Here is a 17,193-nt window from a genome sequence, read left to right on the forward strand (position 1 = left end):
TCCTCGCCGTGCGCCGCCGTCCTCCTCGCCGCGCGCCGTCGACACCTCCGGCCGGTAAGCCCCCCGCCCCCTCCTCCCCAACACTCCGGCCAGTAGAAGAAAAGAAGAAAAAGGAGAAGAAAGGAAGAAAAAGGAGAAGAAAGGAAGAAAAAGGGAAGAAAAGAAGAAACAGATTTTTTTTGTCATTTAATTCCTATTGTTATTAGGTTTGTGCTAGATTATTAGGGTTAGTAATATTTAGAATTAGGAAAAAGGAAAATAAGAAGATGAGGAGAAGAAAAGAAGAAAAAGGAGAATAAGAAGAGGAGGAGAGGAGAAGAAGCGGAAAAATAGAAGAAGAGGAGAAGTAGAAGAAGAGAAAAAATTAGAAGAGGAGGAGAGGAGAAGTAGAAGAAGAGAAGAGGAGAAGTAGTAGAAGAAGAGGAGAAGTAGAAGAAGAGGAGAAATAGAAGAAGAGAAAAAATTAGTTTAGGGTTACAAGAAGAAGAAATATTTTTTTTTCATTTAATTTTGCTATTGTATAGTGTATATGCCTAAATGTTAATAGTGTTTCTTAGATTATTGCTTAATTTTGCTATTGTATATGATTAAGTGTTAATAGTTTAATTTTGCTATTATACATGCTTAAGTGTTAATAGTTTATTTTTAGCAAGAAAATTAATAGAACTAGTTTATTTTTTAGTTTATTTTACAATGCCTATCCCGCATCCTCGTCGTCGACTCGGCGGAGGACACCTGCTTGATCAGAGGGGCCCTGTCCGGGACTGGGCTCCGCCCGGCTGGTATTGGGAGGTGCTACCTTCCGGGGGCGTAGGTTGGTGAGGAGCCAGCCCGTCGTTGACCCGATCCTTGTTTGGTGGCGGTCGCGTGGGCCAGTGAGGGTGCCGAGGCTTCCGGACACCGCGGAGGTGGTACGTCACCGTGTCAGCGAGGAGGATGAGCACGTCCGTCGCTACATGGTTGCGTTGGAGGGCAGGTTCGAGCATACCTGGCAGGTTCTTCGGGGATCTCACTGGAGCTATGATCCTGTGATGGTTCCTTCTCTTTGGGTGTCCACCGCCCGCGCCGATACCCGTCGGGCGCTACTTTCTAGATGTATCAGTGATGCTATATGTATGATAGTATTCGAGGAGTATTAGTGATAATATTCGACGATGTACGGACAAAAGAGATGATGTATTTGCTTATAATTGAATGCATGCTAATTTGAATACTACTTTATTTTAGGATTTGGTTTTGCTTATTGAATGCTCAAATTGGAAAAGTACTCCTACTTTGAATACTATGCTCAAGTTGATAAGGGAAGAGTCGATGCCTTCGACCCATTATCGAGACCCTTGGAACAGTTCCAAAGCCTGCAGGACATGCTCCAAGGGTAATTTCAATCATTCTTGCGCTCTATCGGTCTCTTTCGATGATTTTCTGATATATCAATTAATGAAAAACTTAGCAAATCATTATCCTTGTCGGGCAGGGTTTGGAAGCGGTTCAAGTGCGTGACTCCCGGTATCGAGCCTGAGAAGCTGACCTTTAGAGTGGCCCAGGTAAGTAGTAGTATGATATACTTCTATTTTCAATACATTTATGATGCTAGATTATTATTTTGATTATATATATTCTATTCTCGGAAAGTGCGACCAGCAGCTACGGGGAACGCATCTATGCGGATACTATGTTTGCGAGACCATTCGTACGTTTACCTCTGAGCACAAGGATCACAGATTCGACGTAAGCAATGAACATTCACACCTCTATTTTTACCCGTCATTCTTTGTTGTCATGATTGATATTCATATTCATCTCCTCTTCTTATATAGTACACGGCCATGAGGACGAAGGTCCTACCAGAGCAACGCGCGATTGCTGTTGCAGAGGAGCTTGCGACCTTTCTGAGGACGGAGCTATAGACGATTTAGTGTAGCTAGGGGCCATTACTGATGTTCGTCCATGTAATCGAATAGACGGGCTCTAGTCCCGATAATTCAGATCTCCATATAATTGTATATATATGCTCGCTTGTAAGATAAGTAAATCTTATATATATATATGCATAATTATTTCTATTTAAATTGTATGAAAACTAATTACCGAACACCAAACGAGGCATCACGTTAATCTTCCGAACACCTAAACCCTAAAACCCTAAAACCCAAAACTAATTTCATTCAAAAAAAAAAAATCTGAAATTCTTTAGTCCCGGTCCGTACACGGACCGGGACTAAAGGGTCTGCCCATGAAGCGCTACGAGGCGCCCACGTGAAGCACCTTACAGGGCCGGGACTAAAGGTTGGCCCTTTAGTCCCGCCCTTTAGTCCCGATTGGTGAACCAGAACTAAAGCCCCTTACGGGCCGGGGCTAAAGGCCCCGTCCTCACTAGTGTGTATATTCTTCCCCAAAAGAAACTATATATGTGTGGAGCATATCGCTGTTAGCTTGAAGTCGTTGGACATCGTGATCACTACTAAATCAACTTTGCTATAAAATGATGCTTTAATTATTCAGCAGATCAGATTCGCTGCAATTTTCCCACACCTCCAATAGCCGACGATTACTTCAGTCACATGCAACGATTTTATTTCTGCCACAACAGGTACCGTATGCCCGTACCCATTATTCGTTTATTTTCTCGAAGTAACTTTAATCCGCATTCAGATGATATCGACATATACAGTATAATAAACAATATATATATGGGCCTAGTCTGAGTTAGTTATTGTTTTAGCTGATCTGTTACAACACAAGTTGGTCAGTTTTGCTTTCTTGATGAATATAATCGACAAAAAAGTGTTCTATGTGTAACTTGATTGTTTTATTATATTAAGTTCTATATAGAAATGCCAACTAAAGAGAAAATTCATTTGATTCACTCTCGGCCAATGCCAATTTTTAGAAAGAAAAAACAGGATTTTCTTCTTTTTTATTAAAATTATTGAAAATAATATAACTAAAATGAACATGGCAATGTAATTTTTATAGCCCTTTGTAGAGTTCCTAAAGAAAAAAAAGATCTATTTAATACTATGGATAACTAATTATCAAGAGACCGTCTCATTTTTGTAGGATGGTCTGGCGTATTGCTTTTTCCCTTTTGTTTATTTTTTAGTGGGTTGGTTTATAGAGATAACTATTGTAACTTCGTGGTATAACCATGGATTGCTCAGCTCTAATTTGGAAGGTTGTAATTTCTTAATTGCATAGTTTCTATCTGTGTCACAGCATCTCCAACACGTGCGCAACGCACGGCGCATAAAAAGTGAGTTTACATCATGTAGACAACAAATTTTAGCGCGCCAGCAAACGCTGGCTCGAGCGTAAGTCGCAAAATTTGACGCGCGCGGGACACTCCAGCAAACGCGTAAAAACTTCAGCGCTTGCAATATGCATTTTTGATCATAGTATATTTTTAAACGATACATAACGATACATAGCATAATTTTTAATAAATGATACATAACATAGATAGCCTAGATAGATAGAAAACGATAAAAAAAGGTACATACAAACCATAGATAGTCTAGATAGATAGAAGACTATTCGTCGTCGTTATCGGATTCCGACGGGCCGGTATCCTATTCCTCCGTCATGATGAAGGTGTCAGCCCAGCGTTCATCGTCGGAGGGCCAAATCGACGATTCCTTCAGCTCCATCTAGAACAGTGCAGCTTGCTTCCGCGTACGCCTATCTTCACGATAGGCGGCTTGCTCCATCCTCCTTTGCGTGAAGAATTAGCGCTCATCGAGGTCGTCCTGCAGGAACTGTCGGCGCCACTCTGTCATGGCATGCTCGTCCATCTCAACAATGCTGAGGCGGCGCTCCCGCCTCCGGTTCCGACGATGGTCCTCTTCGGTGACAACCTATGGACGAGGCGTGGGGTTCTGCGCCCACTCCAGCGTCATCACCTCGGGGAAATTCATCTCCCTAAGAGGCATGTTGAGGCGCAACGCTGCCGCGTCATACGCACGGACGTCATCGTCGGCGGCGTCGAACGTGTCGAGGCCAAGGCGCATGTCGCCGGAGCGGATCTTGGCGAAGCGCAGAACGGACGTCACGGTATCCCGAAGTTCCGCGACGGCGCGAGGGCGACGAGGCGAGAGAGACATCGACAGAGGACGCGTGGCGGGAGAGAGGCGAGTGAGAGCGGTGGAAGGACGCGTGGTCGAGTACTGCATTTATAGGGCGCGCCGAGCGCTGCACGCCAAATCTATCGCGCGGCGGGCTACCTTTTCCCGCGCGGCCGATTATTCCGCGGCTGCTGGAGCGCACGCAACCGCCCCACACGTGCTAAAAGACTATTTTCCCCGCGTGTGCGGTTTTTGCAGCTGCTGTTTGAGATGCTCTCAATTGTTTAACACTCTTTGTTGCTAATAAAGGAGGGTGGGAGTGAAAGCACAAGAAAGTTTTACATGGTGGTGTCGATTAGGCGGTTTATGGACTTTTATAACCTTTGAGGGGCTTTTGCACTAATAGTTTTCATGTTATGATAATTATAACTTGCTTTCAAGTGCGACCATCATATTTTCATTCTTAGATTGTTTGGTACATGGTATTAGATCTCTCTCTTGCATTGTGGCTTTGCTCCGAACTGCAAAATGGAATTTCGTGGAGCTTAATTCCTTGGGGAAATATGTGTGTGACCCACAAGTTTATGATTTCTTTTCGGCATATTCAAACAAACAATTCCATAAGAAGGCCAAAGACCATATATTGAAGTCCACAAACCCTTAAAGGTCATTCTTATAGAAATTAATAGTTACACACTTGTCTTTGGACAAATCGTCGTCATCTTTCTGGTGAACTCGCGAGCGGCGCACCGTGAGAAAAGCTCGATGCTTTCTCTTTACCTTCAAAACCCATCAATGTCAGGAGGACATTGTTAAGCAACAACTAGGAAGTCGATGGTCGGAGGAAGCAAACGCCAACGCCAGCAAGATCTGCGAAATAATTCGCCATCCTAGAGAAGAAGAGGACGAAGAAGGTAGAGCGACTACTACAAATTACACCAGACAGATATGAAGTGAGATTACACCACAAGCTACTAGAAGCATGCCAAACATCGCCGCTCGTGAAGGAGCCATAGGACCAAGACACCAAGCCGCATCGTCCATTCCACCCGAAGATGCCTTCAAAGACCACCTCGATTCATTTGTTATTAAGAAGAACATAAGGAGCTTGTTTCATAAAAATGGCACATTTGATTGAAGTGAATAACAAAGGCAACCGAAGCCCTCACAAGGTATATCCTAATAATTAAAACCAAAAAAAAACCTACATAACCTCGACTAACCTCATAGGTCTTCAAGCCATATGAGCCATCTGCCCTAAGAGTTGGGGAAACTAATGCCGTTGAATATTTTGTTGTGAGGTAGACATCCCACACATGGCAAACTGGCATCAATAAATTTACCTTCATATTATTAAGGAAAAAGATAAATATCATAGTAGAAAAAAGGAAGAACGGACAAAAAAGAGCATGTAGACATCATTAACACCGTCACATCTCTCAAGACAAGTTAAACATAAGATACCTATCCACAAGAACACCATATGTGGTACTAAAACCATTGGCTCTCATGCATCACCCACGACGGCCGCACCAGGACGGATAAGTCAGGAAACGTGATACAAAAAATAGGAAAACACATGAACACTTTGGTAAAGAATATGGTGGCCGCCTTAGTCCGATAACGAGGGTGTTTTCATATGAACGACTGCTCCCAGAAATTGAACGATCAACTTTATGGTTTTTAAAACGTATAAAAGGGTCCAAGAGAGTATTAGAGTATCTATAGCCAGACCCTTTAAATGCTCCTTAAAATATCGGGCTGGCCGTCCGGTCATTGTCCGGTCACAAAAATTCGATCCAGACGAGTCTCTCAAACTCGTCTCAAACGTCTAGACTGAGCGGTACTCCTCATGTCCATTTCAAATATAGGACGGATATGGGAAAGCCCGGGCGCGCCTGGGCATGCCCCGTCTGTCAGGTCTGGCCCACCGTCGACCCCGTGGCCATGTTAGCCCGCCCACCACGGACCCACTAAATACCCCAATCCAAAAACTCTAGACATCCAGCAGTTCACTCTCTGTCCACTCCACTTCAAATCCCCCACCCTCCGACCCGATGATCGGCGACAGAAGCAACTCTGATGGATCAAACGTCGATGTAGAGGAGGTGGCCCTCCGTATCGCGTTACGCCGGTTGCTGCAGGACCAAGGCGGCCCCGACTGTGGTCCTACATCCTTCGGGCTCATCGCACGCCGACGTAGCAGGCCCTTCCCGCAAGGCATACAGCTTTGGTCGCTCCCGCTCCGGCCGGTCCGCTCCAGGTTAGGTACGTTGCCCACCTCCACCACCTTCTGCTTCGAAAGCGGTACCCGGCCACGCTAGGTCCTCGTGCCCGTGTCGGGGACGGGGCGCGAGAGGACGTCGGAGTCCAAGACGCGTGCAGCGCGTCTAGAGCGGCAATGGGAGAGGGAAAGGGGGAGGCGCTGGCCGCGCGACGTTCGACCGTGAGCGCCCCGTGTTGTGTACATTTTAATTATGCTTAAGTAGTTTCTAGTATTAATTTGCCGATGAAGTTCGATGAACTATGATGCTTTTGTTCGACGAATCAATCCAATCCAATGGAGAATGGTTATCTCTTGTTTTACGTGACGTTGCATGCATTTGTATGGATATGAGGTTTCGAATATGAGAGACGCAGATGTGAAAGGCAAAAAATAAGACGCGCCCGGTCTATGTCCGCGGACGCGTCCGCGGACTTTTGAGGGGTGGATCCGTGGTTGTAGATGCTCAGACCATCCATATATATATTGATTTGCAATTAAATTGTTTGCTTTTAAGTTCCTAAAAAATCATGTTGGAAAGGATTAAAGGAAGCCAGTAGCTTGAAACATCTGGGGTTTTTTCACTGTTTTGATCCGAGGGGGCTACGATAATCACGTAACGAACTCGTTTGAAAACAATTTCACGTTTTGATCATTTTCTTAAAACGCCATAGTCCGTGACGTTGCAGCCCTATTAAGAAACGCCACTCTAACGTGGCGTTGCAGACCTATTAAGAAATGCCTGTATAGTGTGGCGTTTTTGGCCTTCAGTGAAACGCCATGCGAGTTGGCGTTTCTGAGGCAAATAACCATGCATGAGCTACTGTGCCGGTGTCACCGTGCCAGTAGGAGCAACAATAGTTTATTTTACTCCTGCTCATCATCCATGCTACTCTACGCCACACCATAGCCACATCCCATAGTTATGTGTGTGTGCGTGCCTGCCTCTGCATTGCCTGCATGCATGGATGCAGTGTACTCCCTCCGATCCTCTTTACTGGGCATTATTTTTTCTCCCATACACAGTGTAGCTCGCATGCAAGACTCCATACACAGTGTAGCTGGCATGCAAGACTCAAAAACGAGCAGAGAGGGGCAGTGACCAGTAGCAAACAGTAGCTGCGAACAGCGGCGCATGCGTGCATGCCTGCCTGCATGCTGCGAACAGTAGCGCATGCATTGAAACGCCATGCGCCTTGGCGTTGCTACATAGCCTGAAACGCTAAGTAGACTGTGTTAGAATTTAATTAATTATGTAATTAGTTAAATTAATTTCTACATGTAACCGCACGTGAATTCCCCCCACGATGCGGAACCGACGTATTGTTCCTGGAGCGTCGCCTCCAGGAACCGTCTTTCCCTCGCATATAAAGTGTTCAATCATCAAGGAATAAAGTGACATTTGATTCATTTGTTTCTCTCGCTATCTCTCTCTCGATTCAACTTACAACACGTTATCAGCACTGCTCTTCCAGAGTGCTTTCGACGAGATCGATGAGATCGACAGGCAAGAAGCAAAAGGTGAGAAGGATGCCTCGCTCAACGCCGACGAACCTTCGCCGCCTGCAGCAGAACTACGTCCGTCGTCGCCGCCTCGCTGCTCTCCACCGCAGGTTTGGAGAGCGCCGCCGCTTCGACGGTCGGCGCCTCGGAGAGGGTCGCTACATCGGCTGCCGCCACGGCGCCGGTGGCTACCGTGCGCTCCGCCAAGGAGTGCCCCGTTTCCACGGCCTGGGCACCCGCTCCCTGAGCGGTGCTAATCCGGCGGACGGCGCCGCGTCCCTTGCCCCGCTCGCGCTGGATGCCCTCGACTGGCTCCTCGCCGGCCCTGCCCCGCCAATGCTCGGGGCCGACGCGGCACAGGGAGCACCGCCGCCGGGTTTTTGGTGCTCTGCCCATGGGTGGGTCATCTGCCCACTTCATGGGGATGACGCCGCCACCGTCGAGCAGGCGCCCGGACCCGTCTTCGAGTTGGGCTCCACCAGCGCCGCGGCTGCCAACTCCAACGCCGTCGCGCCGCGCCTCCCGTCTCTGACCCTCGCGGTTGTCGAGATGGGGAGCGGCTCCTCCGCGCACGTGCCTGCGCAGACCGGGGCCTCCGCCTTCACTTTTGGCTCCGCCGCCCGGAGCTTCTCTTGCGCGGCGGCCGTCGACGCCATCGCGCCCGCGGCGCCCGCTACGCCCCCGCGCCTGCCGTCTCCAACGCCGGCTACGCCCCCGCGCCTGCCGTCTCCAACGCCGGCCACCCCCGCGCGCCTGCCATCCGCAGCGCCGGCCGCGACTCCGCCTCGCCGCAGGCTGTTGCCCTTTGGCTTCGCGGCCTCGAGCCCTCCGTCGAGCGGCCGCGCCCCGCGCGCTGGATCCTGGAGCCCGGCCGCCCTTGGGCTCGTGGACGGCACCTCGCCTCGCTCCTTGCCCCCGGGCGGGCCTTCCGACGAAGACGAGGACGAGCGCGGCGGAGGCTCTCTCGCCCGTCCCTGGTGAACGCTGTGAAGCAGCACACGCGGAGTTCTCCCTGGCGCGGGGCTCTGCCTGATGCGGTGCCGCTCTTGTTTTTTTAGAGCTGGCTCTGCCTTATCCTCCCGTGATTTGAATAAAGTGGACGCTGCAGACGACATGTGCACATCCTTGGGACACATGTGGCCTTGGTTCGATGGCACATGTGGTCTTGCAGCACTCCAGCACACTTTAGTAGTATTTTCCAGCACTATTTGCTCTCTGTTTTAGATTACTTCCTGTACTATCAACAGTAGATCTAGCAGTAGACTAATCCCTGTCTTAGATCCTGTTTAATTCCTGTTTTCAGTACGTCTATTTCTAGTACTGTTTTGTTTTCTGTAGAGTACTTTGTATTCTAGAACATATGTGATGTAATATATATTTCCATGTTTGCTACATGTTGAGATTTATTACCTCTATTATTTGTAATTGAGATTTCAAATTTCTTGCAAATAAAAATCAACCCCTCGTCTTAATTGAGCCTTTGGCTTAATACGAGCACGAGTTGATATGCAAAATTCCAAAGTGATTTTCTTTCAAATTGATGTTTTGGGACCACAAAGAAGTGTGTTGATCTAATGCATAGCAGATTATCGCCACTACGATTAAGCCTACATTCTATCATATTGATATGATGATTGCTTAATATTGTGCCCTCCGATACATTTTATTAAGTTATGACATAAGGTACTAGAAACATGAGTATCTACTGATTTTATCAGATTATACTCCCTAGTTCTGAGAGATGGACCCCGAATTTTCGTTTGGGGCGTATCTACAATGTGTCAAACTTCACAATTTGAAAGTCACACTAATGATTTCAAGCCCATTTCTTGAAGTTATCATTAATTTTGCAACGTTCAATACAACGTAACCATGAAGGTTTTAATTTACCTGGTGTAAATTAATAATCTCTGGTTTACCCATGTAGGTAACCAATGGCTGGAAGAGAGTTCGATGCACCCGACCTCAATGGCCACAACTATCCTACCTGGGCCATGGACATCAAGATCGCTCTTGCATCTCGTGGATTAGTGTGTGCAATCCAGACTCCGGAAGATCCTCTTCCGGATGGAGTCACGCCGCTGAGAGATGAACAGAAATATGCCGCCTTATACATCATAAGGCACCATATCCACCCAGATCTCAAATCTGAATATTTGGAGGAGGAATCCCCACTTACTCTGTTTCAGGCCCTCAAGACGAGGTATGAACAGCAAAAGGCAGTTGTCCTGCCGGAAGCACTCCATGATTGGACGCATATCCGACTCCAGGATTTCAAGTCCATCGGGGCGTACAATCACGAGGTTCATAAGATATGTTCCAAATTACGCTTTTGCGGGAAGGAACCTACTGATGCGGAAAAGATAGAAAAAACTATGTCTACTATGCTCCCATATGAAAGGGTCCTCCAGCAACAGTACCGCGCTCATGACTACCAAGTCTATTCCGACCTCATTCATATCCTACTTCAGGCTGAAAAGCATGATGAGCTACTCGCTAAGAATGGTTCTCAGCGTCCGGTTGGTTCCCAACCTCTGCCTGAAGTTCATATGAACGTCGTGAACAGACGAAAGTTTGATGGTGCGTCCCATGGCAAGCCATCGAACTTCAAGGGTAAATGCAAGCGCAACCGGAACAGAAAGCCTAGAAACTCGGACCATGGGAAAGGCACCGCAAAGCCCAAGTTTGACCAAACTAAGCTTTGTGACAAGTGTGGATGCTACACGCATCCTACCAATAAGTGCAAGACCCCGAAGCATCTGGCAATTCTGTATCAGCAATCTCAGGGACGCAAAGTACCTCAAGGGAAAAGGTTTCAAGCCAACTTCAACCTTCATCCAGATGGCACCAATGGAGCTGGTTGTTCGCAAGATGTTCCTCCCGGATCTAGCAACACCATGACACTCCATACATTAGAGGATCCTACAGACACGGAGAACATGATGGTTGAGTACACCTCAACCGACATGTTTGGAGACTTCGATTAGTCCCATTATCTCCTTAGTGGTCGATTTATTAAATAAATCATATCCATGTGTGATGATTGTAATAGAACATAAGTATTGTTGTCATTTATATATTGTATCAGCACTTTGATATAATAAGATTGTATTCTATGTATTGAAATAAGGCTTTCTTATTGAAAATTCCTCATTTTTATATATAGCTTTCTATGGGGACAATCCGATGGAAGAGGAATTATGCCTTGTGGACAGTGCTACCACAAACTCCATACCAAGGGAGTTGAAATATTTTCAGACTCTGAAAAAGATGAATGGAGATATTTTGACAATCGTTGGACGCGATACGGTAATTGTTGGCACTGGACGTGCCATATTTACCCTCCGAGGTGGTACACAAGTGACAATTGAGGATGCCTTGCTGTATCCTGATTCATCCCGTACCCTAATCAGTTTTTGAGATATCCGTAAAAATGGTTTTCACATTGAAACCCATGAGGACAACACAGAAGAGTTTCTACTCTTCACAAAAGATTACGGATATGGCAAGCAAGTACTTGAAAAAATTCCTTCACTATCGTCCGGACTGTACTATACGTACATCAAGCCCGTAGAACATGTTGCTTACAAGGTAATTTTTCAGAATGTTAATGCATTCCAAACTTGGCATGATCGCCTTGGCCACCCCAGTGTTGGGATGATGAGGAAAATTACTAGCAATTCTATTGGTCATAATTTGCTCGAGTCAAAGTTTCCTCAGTCATCAGACTTTGTGTGCACATCCTGCGCCACAGGGAAACTAATTTTAAGGCCATCACACCTTAAAATACAAGCTGAACCACTTCACTTCCTTGAACGCATTCAAGGTGACATTTGTGGTCCTATCCAACCATTATCTGGACCATTTCGGTATTTCATGGTTCTGATTGATGCATCTACACGATGGTCACACGTGTGCCTTCTATCCACACGAAACCATGCATTTGCCAAGATAATGCGGGAAGTAATTAAGTTACAGGCCCATTATCCAGAAAGTTGAATTAAATCAATTCGCATGGACAATGCTGCAGAATTTTGTTCACGTGCTTTCAATGACTATTGCATGGCCTTGGGGATTGAAGTTCAGCACTCTGTCCCATACGTTCATACTCAAAATGGTTTGGCCGAATCTCTAATTAAAAGGATCAAACTCATTGCAAGACCTTTGTTAATGAATTGCAGCTTACCAACTTCGTGTTGGGGTCATGCAATTTTACACGCTACTGACTTAATCCAATTGCGACCTACTGCATATCACAGTACTTCCCCTCTGCAATTGGTACGTGGAAATCCTCCCAGCATTTCCCATCTGCGTAAGTTCGGATGTGCTACGTACATCCCAATCTCACCACCACAGCGGACATCCATGGGCCCAGACAGGAAACTTGGGATCTATGTGGGGTACAGATCGCCGTCGATTATCAAGTACCTGGAACCCCTTACTGGGGATCTATTCACAGCCCGTCACGCTGATTGCATTTTTGATGAGGAACATTTTCCGGCATTAGGGGGAGATTTCAAGTACCAGAAAGAATGCTCGGAAATTGATTGGAATGCCATTGCCATTTCAGCCTCTGATCCACGTACTCAAGAGACCGAACTACAAGTTCGGAAAATTATCAATTTGCAACATCTTGCAAATAATCTGCCAGATTCATTTACTGATCTAAAAGGTGTTACAAAATCCTTGATTCCAGCCAGAAATGCGCCCGAAAGAGTGGAGGTACCAACTAAAACCACTCAACTCCCTGTTCCTAAAAAGAGGGGGAGTAGTACGACCTCTGACCCGGAACCTGCTTCTCGCAAGCAGCAAAGGAGAGAGAGGAGAAGATCCTCAAAATCAGTAAATGCAAGTCAACTCAACGTTGATGAACACCTTATGGGTAGTTTACACCCAGTGGAAGGGAGACCTTCACAACCCAGCTCCAGTATGCACAAACTAGCTGGAACATCGGAACACCTAGACTCAATCGTATTGGGAAATAACGAACAGTCTCTAGGGGTGCAAGAAATTTCCATCAACTATGTTGATTCTGGAGAATCATTTGACCGCAAGACTACGACTGTCGACATATATTTTGCTGAAAAGATTGTAGATATCCTTATCACTGATCATGATCCAAGGTCTATCGTCGAATGCCAAAGGCGCTCCGACTGGCCTAAATGGAAGGATGCAATCCAAGCAGAAATTGCCTCGCTTAACAAAAGGAAGGTATTCACTGAAGCAATACCTACACCTCCCAATGTTTTCCCTGTGGGATTCAAATGGGTTTTCCTCCGGAAACGGAATGAGAACAATGAGGTGGTGAGATATAAAGCAAGGCTCGTAGCACAAGGTTTTACGCAGAAACCCGGCATTGATTTCAATGAGACATACTCTCCAGTAATGAGTGGAACAACTTTCCGATATCTTATATCTATGGCAGTACAAAATCGTCTATCCATGCAGTTGATGGACGTCGTGACCGCATATCTTTTCGGGTCACTAGATTCGGACATATATATGAAGGTTCCTGACGGAATCTCTGTCCCGAGTAACAATGCAAAACGCAACATGTATTGTGTAAAGCTGAATAAGTCATTGTATGGCTTAAAACAGTCGGGGCGGATGTGGTACAACCGACTAAGTGAGTTCCTTCTTCAGAAAGGTTACTCCAATAGTGATGATTGCCCATGTGTCTTCATCAAGAAGTCGTCTACAAGATTTTGCATCATTTCTGTGTATGTTGATGATCTCAACATCATCGGCTGTACACCAGATATTGATGAAGCACGCAATCACCTAAAGATGGAATTTGAGATGAAGGATTTGGGCCAAACCAAATTTTGCTTGGGTCTCCAACTCGAGCACCTTACCTCAGGAATAATGGTACACCAAGCTGCCTATATCCAGAAAATATTGGAGAAATTCAATATGGACAAATCCTACCCATCTAAACCTCCCATGGTGGTTCGATCTCTAGACGTAGAGAAAGATCCGTTCAGGCCAAGGGATGATGGTGAAGAGATTTTTGGACCCGAGGTTCCATATCTCAGTGCAATTGGAGCGCTTATGTATCTAGCAAATTGCACGAGACCTGACCTCGCATTTGCAGTAAATCTACTTGCTAGACACAGCGCAGCTCCCACCAAACGCCATTGGTCGGGAGTCAAGAATGTCTTTCGATATCTCCAAGGCACAAAGGATCTTGGCCTATTCAGTTCCAGAAAAAACTAGACTCTGGTATAATTGGATATACAGATGCTGGCTATTTATCTGATCCCCATAATGCCAGATCGCAGACCGGCTTTGTGTTCCTACATGGTGGAACTGCTATATCATGGAAGTCTTCAAAACAGACCCTAGTTGCAACATCTACCAATCATTCTGAAATAATTGCTTTATATGAGGCATCACGTGAATGCACGTGGCTTCGCAGAATGATAAACCACATACAACAGTCACGTGGAATTGGTTCTATCAAATCACCTACCATTATCTATGAAGATAATGCGGCTTGTGTTGCACAGATGCAAACAGGATACATAAAGAGCAATATCACTAAGCATATTGCCCCTAAGTTGTTTTATCCCCATGAACTCCAGAAAAGTGGTGAAATCAACATCTTGCAAGTCAAGTCATGCGATAATCTAGCTGATCTTTTCACGAAGTCTCTACCAGCTTCAACATTCCAGAAATACATTCATGGAATTGGTATGCGACGGCTCCGAGATTTGCAAGAGTCAGGGGGAGTCTCTTCCTGAACTCTTCCTGTTCAAAGCATCATATTACACTCTTTTCCCTTTATGAGTTTACTTTATAGGTTCTCATCGAGGTTTTTAATGAGGTAATATCAACATAAGATCATATGTCATACTATCTGTTTTCCCCACCGGGGTTTTTAGGAAAGTATATACGACATATTTATTGTCCTCTTATTCTATGGATACATTTCATATAGAGTTAACAGAGGCAATACGCATTATATGCTATATCATTTTCTCCTTATTTCCCCACAGGGTTTGAAGGAGTTTTAGCCGCATATACTACACCACTCCTTATATTTTTCCCACAGGGTTTTTGGAGGAGACTATTTCAAGATGATGGACACGCTCATGGACAAGTATAGATTAGGGGGAGTGTTAGAATTTAATTAATTATGTAATTAGTTAAATTAATCTCTACTTGTAACCGCACGTGAATTCCCCCCACGATGCGGAACCGGCGTATTGTTCCTGGAGCGTCGCCTCCGGGAACCGTCTTTCCCTGGCATATAAAGTGTTCAATCATCAAGGAATAAAGTGACAATTGATTCATTTGTTTCTCTCGATTCAACTTACAACAGACTGAACTTGGCGTTTCTATATATGCTGCAACGTCCAGTAGACTGACGTTTGAATGTAGATCAAAAACGCCACGTTAGTCTGGCGTTTCTACGTGGAGCAGCAACGCGACGGACTCTGGCGTTTTAAAGAAAGGTCAGATCCAAAAATATTTTCAGACTGAGTTCATTTTGTGCTCATGTTTACATGTAAGGTCAAAACAGTGAAAAAATCCAAACATCTGCATGTGTATGCATGTTTTCCAATAATAGTGTTAGAAATAAATTAATTAGATTAATTAAAGGGTTAATCCCCGCTATGTCGGTTGCTACTAGTAGCAACTGCCTCTTTGTAACTGCCTTGTACCAGGGGTATATATACTCCCAATCCATCAATGAAAGCAACGGTTCCATCATTTTTATCCTCTCTCTCGTTTTTACTTTTCACACGTTATCAGCACTTGCTCTGCCGAGAGCGACAGAGAGCCAAGAGAAAGGTGAGAATGGCAGGGAGAGATTTGTCCTCGCTTGCTTTTGCTTTCGCACGTTTCCTGCAGAAAGAAGACAGCCGCTTCACTCGCACGCAGCGCCACCGCATTGCACGTCGCCGTGAGGGCCTTGGTGCAAGGAATGGCCCTCGCCGCCGTTCCTTCACCAGGAACCACCGCCAGAACCGGAGTGGCCCTCATCGCCGCTTCTTCGCCGGGAACCACCGCCAGAACCGCCGCAGAATCTCAAAATGGTTTGGCTGAATCTCTCATCAAAAGAGTAAAATTAGTTGCTCGACCACTATTACAGAATTGTAATTTACCAGCATCTTGTTGGGCACATGCGGTATTACACGCCGCAGATCTGATACAAATCAGACCAACTGCATATCATACAACCTCCCCGCTACAACTAGTACGTGGCACTCAGCCAAGTATTTCCCATCTGCGAAAATTCGGTTGCGCAGTATACGTACCGATATCACCACCGCAGCGTACATCCATGGGCCCCCACAGAAAACTAGGGATCTATGTGGGTTATAATTCTCCGTCAATTATTAAATATCTTGAACCTCTTACAGGGGACCTGTTTACTGCCCGTTACGCTGATTCTATTTTTGATGAGGACCATTCCCCGGCATTAGGGGGAGAATCAAACCACAAAGAATGCCAGGAAATAGATTGGAATGTAACAGGCATTCAGTCCTTAGATCCACGTACTAAAGAATCTGAAACTGAAGTTCACAGGATCATAGATTTGCAACACATTGCAAATAATCTGCCAGATGCATTTACTCACCATAAAGGTGTCACTAAATCACATATTCCCGCTGTTAATGCACCAGAACGAGTGGAGGTACCAACTAAAACCACTCAAACCCCAAATGAGAGTAAGAGGGGGAGAAATCTGGTTAGTCGGAATATAGCTTCTCAAAAGCCTCCGCGGAAACAGAGGAAATCAAATCCTCTACCAGTAAATGCAATTCAACCTCAAGTTGAAGGACACCAACCAGATGCTCAACATCTTGAACCAAGCATAAATGCGCATAAAAACATAATTGCTGGGACATCGGAACACCATGATTCTATTGTTGTGGGAAATCACATAGAGTCTGAAGGTATAAAAGAAATTTCCATAAACTATACAGAATTAGGAGAATCATATAATAGAGAGACTACAATTGTCGACATATATTTCGCCTCTGAAATTGCTGAAACCCTTCAACTGGATCCAGAACCAAAGACCGTCAGGGAGTGCCTCAAGCGTCCTGATTGGCCTAAATGGAAGGAAGCAATTGAGGCAGAACTGCGCTCGCTCAACAAAAGAGAGGTATTTTCCTCAGTAATACCTACTCCTCACAATGTCTTCCCTGTTGGAGCAAAATGGGTTTTTGTTCGAAAAAGGAATGAAAACAATGAGGTGGTGAGATACAAAGCGAGGCTTGTAGAACAAGGGTTCACGCAGAGACCCGGCATCGATTACGATGATACATACTCTCCTGTAATGAGTGGAATAACGTTTCGATACTTAATATCTTTGGCAGTACAAATGAATTTATCTATGCAGTTGATGGATGT

Source organism: Hordeum vulgare, chromosome 4H (genome assembly GCF_904849725.1).
Source record: "Hordeum vulgare subsp. vulgare chromosome 4H, MorexV3_pseudomolecules_assembly, whole genome shotgun sequence".
Classification (NCBI taxonomy): Eukaryota; Viridiplantae; Streptophyta; class Magnoliopsida; order Poales; family Poaceae; genus Hordeum; species Hordeum vulgare.